Below are 13,352 nucleotides of genomic sequence, written 5' to 3'. Positions count from 1 at the left end.
TACAAAGAGAAAATTTCCCAGCGCTTGTATACTCAAGGCCATAGCACTCAACCTTGATTTTTTTTCTTTTAAATTATGAGAATAAGATCTTAGCATATGCGCTGTCATTCGTACAAATAATTTTCATGATTGATTGTATTTCTTTTAAAACAAGTATTGTATTTGTATTTCTTTTAGCTCATCAAAAACAAAGAGCAAAATATCATTGTACTTAATGAGTCTAGAAACGTTTTGTATTAAGCTATTTCAGGAAAGTCAATTTTTTTTTGAAAGATTGGTGCACTAAAACAGCAACGCTAGTAGAAAAAATATTCCATATCATTATTGTTTAATAACAATTCTATGTGTTTGTTAGACACCTAGGTTAAAGTGGTCTGTTAAATATTATTCTACATTCTAGACACAGGAACAAATCTTTGACTTCGCGCTAATCACCTTTTGTTTGAAATTAAAGCCCTTTCGCCAACTCGTTGCACGCGATAATATTTCACACATATTGATTTTGCAAAATAACTTCAGTTTTTAAGGCGTTCTTATTATTTTCAAGCCTGATGAATAAATAATGAAATTTATATTCAAACCTTTATTTTTTCTAATATGTTCTACCGAAGATTAGTAAAAATTTTAAATTAATTGCGTTAACGAAATTTGGATCGTCTTGAATTTCAGGTTTTCTAATCCTCTTTAATTATTGTAATATTCAATTCATTTTTTATCAAAGCATCCTACTTCTATTACTAAGTAAAAAATTTGTATAGAATGTTTGATCTCTGTTGTACATTTAGCTATCCCAAGCCCTCTCTTCATTAATGGAATTATTGAAGTATGGTGATATTCAAACTATTCCTTTTTTATAATACTCTCTAGTATCAATAACATAAAAACTTAATGGATCAAAGAGATTTGGGATCTTTGTCTCTCCAGTGTTACATGACCCCTTTTAATTAATGAAGACTGCAACCATGATATTCTAACCACTTTTTTTTTAAATTTGAGCTGAGTAAAAACACTCAATGGTGTTGTGTACTAGGGATTTCACAGCAAAATCGTTGTCAGATGATTGTGAACTCCTAAGGAAAGATGAAAAATTGTACTTTGAAGCCGTCGTTATAGGAATAGTCAACAAGTTAACAGCAATAGCGTAGTATTTAGGTATAACTTTTACAACTATATTGTCAATGGGGAAATATTATTAAAGAAAAGCCCTCAACAGTGAAATTAGCTTTAAATAGCATGAGAAAAATTATTTTATTTTATTAAAAAGATATAAGAATTTGAATGTATTAAATGGAGCATATAAAAGGATCTTCTTATTTGGTGAACAGGTTTGGGGGAATACCCACAGTGTTGGTATAGTGATGAACACGTTGTTGCAAATCAGCTGATTTTGAAGTCCTGAGTTCTAAGGTTCAAATCCTAGTAAAGGCAGTTACTTTTATATAGATTTGAATACTAGACCGTGGATATTGGTGTTCTTTGGTGGTTGGGTTTCAATTAACCCCACATCTCAGGAATGGTTTACCTGCGACTGTACAGGACTGCACTTCTTCATTTACACTCATACATATCATCCTCATTCATGCTCTGAAGTAATACCTTACATGGTTCCAGAGGCTAAAACAGAAAAAGAAAGAAGGTTTGAGGGTAAAAATTACATTATGAATTAGAAAATTGTACACGTTATTCTTAAAATAGATTTTCTGACTCCCCAGTAACACACCTAATTACACATTTTATTTGGAATATAACACAAAACTTAAACAGCACAAGACTTGGGTAATAATTTTAAATATATGCTGAAAGGGCTTGATATGGCAGATAACAGGTTTCCCAATCAATTAGCTAAATGTAGTATTGAAAATAAGATATGGGTGGTTTAATAAGTCATAGGCTATGTTTTAAACAACTAATTTGGGTACAAATTTTACAGTAGGTGGTAGAAATGAATGGAAGAATTATTTAAAAACATTATTGAAATATTAAGTGATGAAGTGCATGATCAGCAGGTAGAAATGGTAAATAGAACATAACTTTCATAATTTGTATTTTGTACTTAATTTTAATTTAGGAGATAATATGTATAACAAAAAATAGCAGTAGCAGGGATTACAACAATCATCTCCTAATTGTAAATCCAAAGGGAAATAAACAATAGACTCTGTTCCTTTTGTAACAGTAGTAAGAATAGAATGTATTTGATGTTGATAGATAACCTATGCTATTAGAGATTTAGAAATAAGGTTTTGGATAGCCACTAAGTAATGCATTTGTTAAATAGAGTAAATAAGCCTGTCTTGATGAACTATGTAAGGAATGCATTAAGATATAGCCAGTGTTTAATTATTAATGAATTTAATTTTTGAAATCATTATTGTTTTACACGATATAAGGTATGACAAATTTGTTCAGAGAGAAATTGATAAATTTAATCAATTTTTTTAGTGTTCTCTCAAGATTTTTTTGTTATTTAGTTTTCTTTTTTGGTTATACATAATGTATCTGTATGTATATGTACTTGTGCATGTACTATTCATCAATCTATGTAGTGCTGTTTACTGTATCAAATTGGTTTGCTATTTTTTTTTTTTTTTTTTTTAAAGTTATGATTATGTGATAATAGTACATCAAGGCTACTTATTAATTGTTGAACCTACCAATCTAGAAGATCTTATGGACATGTTAACTTGTACAGATTAAATTTGAACATAAAGAAAAAGAGTTTTATTTAAATTGAATTTAAGTAAACAAATTACAATGAATTTTATCTTTTAACTTAAGTTTTTTTTCAAAAGTATGTTGGATTCAAATAGGACCGTGTCAAAGTCCAAAGCTCTAAAGAAATTTGTGTTTACTCTGTTTCAGAAAAAACAATTTTTTATTGTTAATAAAAAATGCACTATAAGATGGTAAGGCTGAGTCCTGCTTAAAATATAAAAATTTAATAATGAAAGCATATTAATAATTATTACATACTACAACTGTATTTGCAATGAGCATTTTTTTAAATTGTTACAGACACAAAATTGGATTCTAAATATTTAACTAATAAAGATTTTTCATAATATATGTCTATGTATTACTCCTCACCAAGTGGACCAATTTTGGTAATTTTTTAAAATTACTATACTGAAATTAATCTTTTTAAGGTTCATATTATTCTTATGTGCTGTTAAATTATATGAATATAAACCACCTAGTACAAAATATTGATTGAGATAAGACAAACATATTAAGATAAGACACATCAGCTTAATTTTACCAGGAAACTACTTTTGCGGTATCCTGCATTCTCAGCCAGGATTGAAATATTTAATTAAACTGCAAATTAAAAATACTAAAATAATGAAAATTGTCATTTCATGATCAAGATCTTTTAGACTTTTTCTTCAACTTCCAATTCAATAGATTTGGACCAACAATGTTTTAACTTTCAATATCCTCAGTATAATGTGATTTGTCCAGTTCTGTAAAATACGTGATTGTCTCAGCTTTGAGCTCATCATTTGAACTAAATTTTCTTTCAGTGAGTCATTACATCAGGTTTGGGAAGAGAAATAGTTGATAGGAGCCAAATCTAGCAAACACAGAAGACTTCAAACAATATATCATGCAGTTTTTCAACAAAACCCAAGATGTGTGTGCAGTTTCATTATCATGACGAAAGAGAACTTTCTTTTTAGCCAGATGAGTGTTTAGCCTGAACAGTCAGTAATCAGTCCAGTAGTGAAGTGTAATACTCCCTGATGATCGTCCTGCCTTTTTCGGTTGAAGCACCACACCACAAAAGTTCCAAAAAACTGGAGCCATGACTATTCATCCAGATGGAACTGTCTTTGCTTTCTTTGATGCACTTTCACTTGCTCCCACCTGCTGGTGGTCTCTGGCATGTAACTGTGAATCCGTTTTATCTGTTATTAAACACTGAAGAAACTCAGCATAATTGTGTCAAGTCTAAACACCCTCAAAAAGTGTTCAGTCAAACAAATGGTTGACTGTTAATAAATGTGGCACCCATCGAGCGGAAAGCTTTTTCATATCTAAAACATTGTGTAAAATGTAGTGGTCACAGTCTATCAAGATTTTGCAATGTCAGCAAGCTTGCACACCTTCAATTGGTAATCATTTAATACAGCATTCTGGATTTTGGGTGTCCTGACCATTCACCATCTTGATGGTTGTACAACCAAATTTAAATTTAGCATTCCACATTTTTATTAGTGAAAACAAAGGGAAGAATCCTTTAAAGTAAAATCTAACTCTTTGTATATCTGTTGGGGTTAAATATTCTAAAACAAAGTACTTTATAACAGCTCAAATTTCAATTTTATCCATTTTTCAGAAAATGTCATAACTTGTTTGCTTTACTCAATCGCCACAAACAAGCAACTAAATGCAAACATCTGAAACTTTGCACTACACCATCATTATCATTGTCATTGGTCTTATATGCACAATTTCTGTTTCAGGCTGAGAATTTCCCAAATGGCCCTCATACATATTTTCTAAATCAATACACATTCAACAATTAAAAAAAAAAAAACTGGTGACAAGATAAGGGAATCCTTGTTGGTAAGCAGTATTTGACGTCATAATTAAAGTTTTTTCTCTTAGATAGCTTAAATTGTTTTAAAACAATTTATAGGTCAGTAGTATAAAAATGAATTTTGCAACTATGTCATGCAAGAAAAGTCACTTTATGAGAATTTGCTACAGCTGAGTTTAAAGTACCTTTATTAAAAAAAAAAAAAAAAAAAAATTGAAAAAGCATATAACAATTTCTTTTTTACAAAGGATTATATTGGTGATATATAGTACAGTTTCAGCTGCAATAATTTCAATATTTTTAGATTATTCAAAATGTTGTAAACCTAAAACTTGTAATTTAAATGTTGAATTTGTGCTTCTTATTTTTATATACCTTATTTTAAATTTCCATTTTTCAATAAAAAAAGGATATAACAGTTAATTTTAATTATTGATTTTACTAGTTTCTAGAAATTACACAGTTACAAGCTACAATAGCCAATTTTAATTGATTGTACAAGGTACTTTACTACGGAAAACAAGACATTAGCAAAGTCATGTCTGAAAAAAAATAAGTCTCAAAAACACCTCTAATAGCAGAATAGCACAACCAAACAGTAACTTTCTCAGAATCCAGAGAGTTATTATGGAAGTTTATGGGCTTATATTTGACTAATAATACAAAATTCTGGAATAAAACTGTTAAATACCCTATTGTGCCATTTCATTAAATTAATCCAAAACATATTTAAACACAATAAGTAATAAAACTTAACCTCAATTCCTATTAAATAATTGGTGTTTTGTAGTACCAAACTGGAAATTCATCACAATTGCTCAAATATTTTTTATAATAAAATTATTTTATTCAATTCTCCGAGATCTATTACCATTTCAATGTTTATTTTTTCTCCTTCCATGTGCAATTGATCTCAATGAAGCTTAAACTTCTGTGTATACAATTACATAATCCTGTGATGGTTTTGTTTTTTAGTTTTTGATAACACTGGGAACAATAAAGAATCTTTTTTTGTCTCATCAAGAAAAATATGTTATTCTGATAGTATTTTTTTCTCCTGAATTCAAATGTGATATCAGTTTTTCCCAATCACAAAAGGTTTCTGAGAGACAGCATTTATAATTTCAAACATTTTAATACTTTCGGCAAAAAAACAACAATACTTTGTGTATACAAACTGCAGACCAAGAATAAGTGCAATTAACTTCAAATCACCATAAATATTCCATTCATATACTGCATATTGAAGCTTTTCTAATAAAAATTTAAAGTTTTCATATGCTTCTTTCATACTAGCAGAGTGAGCCACAGATACTGATGGGAATTTATTGCCGTTATGCAGAAGCACAGCTTTTAAACTAATTTGAGAGGAATCAATAAACAAGTGCTATTCTGTCTGGTTATGTTTATTACAAAGTGTCTCTGTAAGAGAAGAAATGTCATTACAAAACACTAAGCTATTTTCTTCAGAAAAATAGTATATAAATTCAGAATGGTAATTATAATAAGTACACATATCTTTGTATTCTTTTGAAGAAGATTCCATTCTTTCAACCAGGAAGCAATTCAAACTGTTTTTTGGATAACTTTAAATCTAGTATTAGATCGGTAAGATTTTCTTGAGTCGGTAAATGAGGATCAGATGAACTGCTTTTTTTCAAAAGTTGTATCTGTTTCCTTTTCTTCCTTACTTCAATCAGACTCTGAGCTTTCTTCATCTAATTTCACATGTTCTGGAGGCTTTTTGGTATGGGCAATTCTTCGAGTGTGGAACTGGTCTCATTGCAGATTGCAAGTTAGGGTATACCACTGTATGTTTTGATTTTGACGTAATCCCTTTAATGTTTGTTAATCAGAAATAAGTAAGAAGAGTGATCTTTGGATTCCCTCCAATTCATAGGAATAGCAAATGGCATGTGCCATTTTTTCATGCAATGAGAAGCCTACAAAACGATAAACAATAGATATGTGGGGCCCAGGCCCTTCTTTGGCCCCTGACTTTACACCCAAAATAAAGTTCATAACACTTTTTTAGTAATGGAGTAAGTAATCGGGACTTCAGCATCACTTCACCACATATATAACAAAAATTGTTAGGATTATTTAAACAAACTTTAGGCATTTTGTAACTATGACTAATTAAAAGAAATAAAGTTGTAAATACATAATACACAATAATTTCGACACACAAAGCACTCACAATGACGTGTTTACTGGTTCACTACTATCTCACAACTGGCATCATTCTGATGAATGTATGCTACACTAGATCATGTTTGAACATGTCTGAACCTGCACAACAGTAGCAACACTACCCTTTGAGTTAGCTCATTTGGTTCCATCATATTTACAATGCTCTGAAAGATTTTACTTGACAATGGACAAATGGACGAAAATGCACTTTAAAATATTTAAACAAATTAAAATAACAAAAAAAACTGTTATTGATGGAGAAATACATATTTGAAAACAGGATAAAAAACTGCCTTAGTTACACCTATTGGTATAACATATGCAGTCTATGAGCATGTGGTGCACAGATGCGGCAGTTGCATCGTGTGCATAGGGGTGCGTGTCCTCCTGACATTAGGTATTCGTGTGTGATCCTCGTATGTCCTATCCGCATCAGCAGAGGACTACTTTTTCACGTCAAGTTTTTCTGAAAGAGGAGTTCCAGGGCAACACAGAATCTTTAATCTGCCGGAGTTTATTATCAACGCTAGTCATCCAGTCACCTTGCCACCTTGCTCTCAGTGATTGCTTTACATGATTAATAAAATCAGAGGTAGTAACTCAGCTGGTGAAAGGATACTGAATACATGCTTCCTTGGCAGCATAATCTGCATGTTCATTACCGGGAATCGCTACGTGGCTAGGGACCCAGCAAAAACTTACTTCTGTGTTGTGATTATTCAACTCAGCAATTGCATTGTAAATTTCAATGACAATAGGATGTTTGGAATAAAAATTTTCTGTAATGTGGAGAGCACTACATGAGTCACTGCAAATAAGAATGTTTCTATATTTAGGGCTAATGATATTTAGAGCCTTATTTAAAGCATGTAGTTCAGCGATGAACACACTTGTAATACCGGGTAAACCAAACATATAAGTTCTCTCACTGACAACAAAAGCACAACCAAGAGTATTGTTTTGTTTTGATCCATCAGTGTATACCACTGCATCTGGGTTCATCTTGGAGAGAACACACTGGAACATTTTAGGAAGACAGTAGGTAGTATTGATTGTTTATTGTATGTCGTAAGGTCAAAAGTAAAATTTACAAGGTTTATTCTCTACGGAGGATATGATGGAAAGAATGATGGAGTGTCAACATTTATATACTGCAACAGACGTCTGGTACGGACAGCTACAGGTGCAGTACAATGCGGACGGTCCTCATACTTTCCTAAATTAGGATTTCTAAGAACTGAGTCAAAAGCCGAGTGATTTGGCTGTCCTTTGAGACGAGCAAAATAAGATGACAAAAGCTAGTCTCGTCTATCCCAAAGTGATGGTTCACCACAGTCTACAAGTAAGCTTGCGACAGGGCTTAACCTAAATGCACCTGTGGCAAGCCGAAGAAAAGCATGATGTATACCAACCAGCATTTTAAGCAGGGTTTGACGAGCTGAAGAATAGGTGAAACAACCATAATCTAAATGGAAATGTACAAGGGAATAGTAAAAACTTATCATACATGACCGATCAGCTCCCCAATTGGTGTTACTAAGGACCTGCATCATATCTAAAAGTTTGGAACATTTTGTCTTTAATTCCTTTGTATGTTTGACCCAAGTAAGACGGCTATCAAAAAAAAAACCTAGAAACTTGACGTAAGGAGAGATAGCAATAAGCTCTCTGTTCAGAAAAACTTGCAGAATAGAAGGGTTTCGTAGCTGAGAAAAGATTACACATTTTGTTTTGTCGGATGAAAATGTGAAACCAGTAGTCCTAGACCAAGCCTCAAGGCGAAATATAGGGTTCTGTAGTAGTCACTCTGCTGTGGGTGTTGAACGGCTCGCAATGTAAATAACAAAATCACCAACAAATAGAGAACACAAGACAGTAGCCTGTACACAATTGGTAATACTGTTTATGGCCACAGAAAATATGGTGGCACTTAATACACTAACTTGAGGACTCCATTCTCTAAGATGACACTATCTGAGCGTGAATCGTCCACACGAACATGAAACGTTCAGTGATTTAAGAATCCCCAGATAAAAGCAAGCATATTGCTCTTGATTCCCCATCCCTGGAGGGTGTTAAGAATACCACGTCGCCAGGCCGTGTCATACGCCATTTTTATATAGAATAAGATAGCAACGAGGTGCTGGCAGTTTAGGAAAGTGTTTTGTATGGCTGTTTCCATTGACACTAAGTGGTCAATGGAAGATCGTCCTTGTCGGAAACCACACTGTTCCGAAGATAGAAAGCCATGTTTCTCCAAGTACCATGTAAGCCTGTGGTTTACCATTCTCTCCATTATTTTACACAAAATGCTTGTTAAAGAAATAGGGTGGTAAGTTGAGGGGTCGGTTTTGTCTTTACCAGGTTTTAGTACGGTATAATAAATGTTCCTAACCAGCCGGGCGGAAAGACTTGTTCCTTGATATCTCCTTTCCATTTCTTTCATGTCCTGATGAAATCCCTCACTCATCTCTTCACTAACAGCACCCAGATTTTCTGAAAAATAGTCCACATGTGAATTTAGGAAGTGAACCTTCAAACTCATGGAACAGCCTAAATATTTGTTCTTCTGCAGCATGCTCAATAATTGATTTGAAGTTCGGATCCTTCTTATTGCCCAGATACTTGGTTACTACATCTTTAAAGGCTCCCCAGGCTTCTTTTTTCCCGAACTTCAATTTTTTTCCCAAAATCATCTTTGAGAAGTTTTCTAATGTCAGGACCAGTACAGATACCCTCTTTTAGTTTTGCGGTTGTTAAGACTAAAAATTTGTCACAGATTTATTTAAAACATTTACCTTCTTTTGGTTAGGCTTTGACAAATTGCTTCATCAAGCCTAACTTGATGTGCAGAGGTGGAAGGAGAACTTTATTTTGATCTATGAGAGCTTTATGGCTTTGTCTCTGCTATCCCACTCACACAATAAACAAAGAAACTTTGTGTATCCTCCTTGTCCTAAGAGCATCGATATTATTTTGAGATCACCACATATAATCCACTTATGATTGTTGCGTTTAATTTTATTGAGAACAATTTCCAAATTAGTGCAACCCTCTTTTAAGTGAACAGAATGTCTGATGGGTATTGACTGATACGTATTCCCATTGTGAAGATAGACAACTTTGAGGCTTCTTTTGATGAATCTATGAACAGTCCATTCTCCAATCGGTACTTTAGTATGGAATTTAAATCCAGTCAACAGTCCATGTACATCAGTGCTGAAGACTAAACTTCTTCCAAAAAATATGGAAGAAAATCCTTTTCTCTGTACCTGAACCAGGAAAATGAGGTGCCAGCTTCTTCTCTAAGCCTTGAACCAGGCAATTTTGAATTTTCTTCGGTCAGATGTAAGTCTCAAACCAAATCATTTTGTTCAGACTGTAATTAAAGCTCTGGTGCACAACTATCTCCAGGTTCGTACTCTTCAATGTTATCTTTATTAAATCACTTGTGGAACCGTCTATATTTCAGGTAAATTTTTTGGTGGAATTGGCACTGGTACATCTGGACCATGAGGAACCAGGCAAAAAGTGGATGGGTGATTCTGTTTTTATTCTTCAAATTGAAACTGAACACCAGTCACACATTGGTGTGATTTCATGTCTCTTGCCACACCATTGGAACTTCAAATCTGAACACATCTTGTTTACCCTTTGACCTTGATCAAGTTTTGTCTTGATCTCCTACTTTCACTCTGAAACACGTGAGATAGGTACACTTGTTATATTTCTTTTTTCCTTTCTACCATAACTCACCTCAAAGGTAACAAAAAAAATCTGCAGAATTTTTGAAGCCATTTTATAAACAGAAAGTTTGCTTTATGGGCTGAAAATATATTTTCCACCGACAAAAACACATTTGATCAAAGAGGGTGGAAAAAACTCACACACACTGATGGTTGAGACAGCAGTGATAGTAATTGCACAGTGGCATGGATAGCTGCCAATAAACATGTTAAGTCTTGTCACAACCTGTCCACCAAGCTCTCCCATCCTCTCGTCATCTTCAATCCAATCACCCACCCACCCATCAAACCACTCAACTGTTTAGCTATAAGAATGCATAATATCAGCAAAAAAAAAGTGAATATATTACATTAATTTATTAAAAAAATAAACGTTTTATGTCTATTTTATAGTATCACATTTTTGAAATTTTTGACCATTTAACAAATTTTAAAATTTGTGATTTGTGAAAACTCCAGACATGATGGAAAAAAATGAATGTTATTTTCGGATTCAGGGCTAAAAAATACATCAATTATCAAAATTAAAAAAATATTCCACAACCCAAATTTTGCAGTATTGTGTTATTTCACTTAAGTATGGTATTCAAAGATAGATTGAATTTTCATTTCAAACAGATTTATGTTTGTACAATATCTACAATCCTAGAATAAGTAGACCTGACTTAATCCAGCAGGCAGTTTACGCTTTCACCTTATTGTGCTGCAACCAGGCAGGAAACAAGTCTCCAAATTAGTCTGCAGGAACATTTCCCACAGATCACACCTGAGGTGTTTTGGATCTACAGATCACAGCAAGGATCTAGCAGAACCTAATTAATACCCACAGAAATTCAAATTAGGAAGAAAGGGTAAAAATATTCACTGGATGGTAAGAAAGGACAATATAGTCGTGGACAAATCATAGCTCTAAAACTCATCCATACAATAATTCAACTTTCTTCCATAGAGCAGGTGATAATTCTACCAAAATCCCTCCAGGTAATTTTTACTCATGATCTCTGGTAAGAATGCCCAGGAATTCTTTAGTGGATCAACAACATGGGAGCAGCAAATTATTAATCAATTATTTTGCTCTGACCAGAAAAATATATGCTGCAATAAAAATTCCTTTTCCTTGAGAAATTAGTCATCTGAGAACAGAATCAGGGTTCTTAAGGAAACTTCCCCATCCCCAGAATTGTATTGGATGTAGAAGTATATTTCTGTCTGAACTAGAGGGTGGAGCAGAGGAAATGCATGTTCTTTAAACTGCTAGTACTCAGTGGCGAGTGGGGGTATTGACCTTCAGCCACCTCTGGCGGACATCTCAGACTACTCAGTTTCAGTCGCTATGGAGCATAGAACGTTGTTGTTCGCTGTCGAGTGGTTTTTAGAAACAACGATTCTGTGGTCACGGTTCAACATCTTTTCCGTCTGGAAAATGTAAACAGAGTGAGAAGGGCAGTTCTTGCTAGTCTGAAACAATCTGCTAGGCGATAGGCTGTAGCGCTGGGTATGTCACGTCGTTCGCTTCATCGCATCTTAAATGGTGATCTCAAATTTCATCCATACAAAATAATGATCATCCAGCAGCTAACTGAAAGGGATTTTGTGCATAATGAACGCCATTTTTACAGAAGATGCAAATGCCCTAATAATGATAAGTGACGAAGCACACTTCCATCTGAATAGCTATGTTAGTGTACAGAACTGTTGGTACTGGGCGTCAGAGAACCTACGTGAACTACACCACAACTCAAAATTAACAGTGTGGTGCAGTGTCTCTAAGACGAGGATTGCTGGTCCTTACTTTTTTGAAGAGGGGGAACCACAGTTACAGTGACATCAGCACGTTACATCGACATGTTAAACAACTTCCGGCATCCAGAACTGGAAAGGCATTGGGTGAACATGAGAGAAATGTGGTTGCAACATGATGGTGCCACAGCTCACACGGTGGGAGCATTGAAACAAGTGGTTTGACAAATGTTTCGTGGACATGTCATTTCATGATTCAGCGATGTTTTTTGGTTCCCACACTCTACCAATTTGCGACTTCTTTTTGTGGGGCTACCTGAAATCAAGAGTGTACGTAAACAAGCCACACACAATCGAAGACCTGAAAATTTCCATTTGTCAAGAAATTGAAGCTGTGTTGAATGAAATGTTGGAGAAAGCCATGCAGGGCTTTGAGGAGAGGCTCCAAATTTGCATCCGAAAAGAAGGACATCATCTTAGACATTATTTTCTGAACCTAATTAAGGTAAGTTGATTTAAAAAATGCAATTAAAATATTATTATTTAATGTAAAACCTTTTTTTAATAATTAAAACAACCAAAGTTATTCAGTAGTGAAAAACATGCGTTTTCCAGATGAAACGCATGTTTTTTACTACTGAATAACTTATAAAGGGTGGAGTAGACTCCACCCTTCATAAACCTTTCATTAGATTCCTACTGGAAGATCTAAGAGAAGTACTTGTACAACATAAGAATACTGTGTTCATAAAAAAAGCTTTTGGCTATCGAAATTTTGGTCAGGGGTTTTCTTGCTAATTAGCTCACATAGAGCAATCACTACATTTGTGAAGTGTTTGTAAGGTGGTTGCAATTTTGCATTTATTTTTTTGCAACTGCAACATTAACAATATATCATTAACTGAATATAAAATGTTTAATTCATATCATTACAGAGGTTTGTTTGTTACAAATCTGTCAATCAAATAAATAAAGACACATTTATTAAAAGTCTTATCATTTCTTTACAGCTGTTACAGAGACTAAACATATAATACAAATGGATCTGAGAAATTAGAGGACAAGTACATGGAAAGCAGTTGCAGAGTAAAAAATAAAATATTTAAAAAACTATTTATTTAACTTTTACA

This window comes from Lycorma delicatula, chromosome 4 (genome assembly GCF_047948215.1).
Source record: "Lycorma delicatula isolate Av1 chromosome 4, ASM4794821v1, whole genome shotgun sequence".
In the NCBI taxonomy this organism is placed as follows: domain Eukaryota; kingdom Metazoa; phylum Arthropoda; class Insecta; order Hemiptera; family Fulgoridae; genus Lycorma; species Lycorma delicatula.
Note: the sequence above shows the minus strand (reverse complement) of the source record.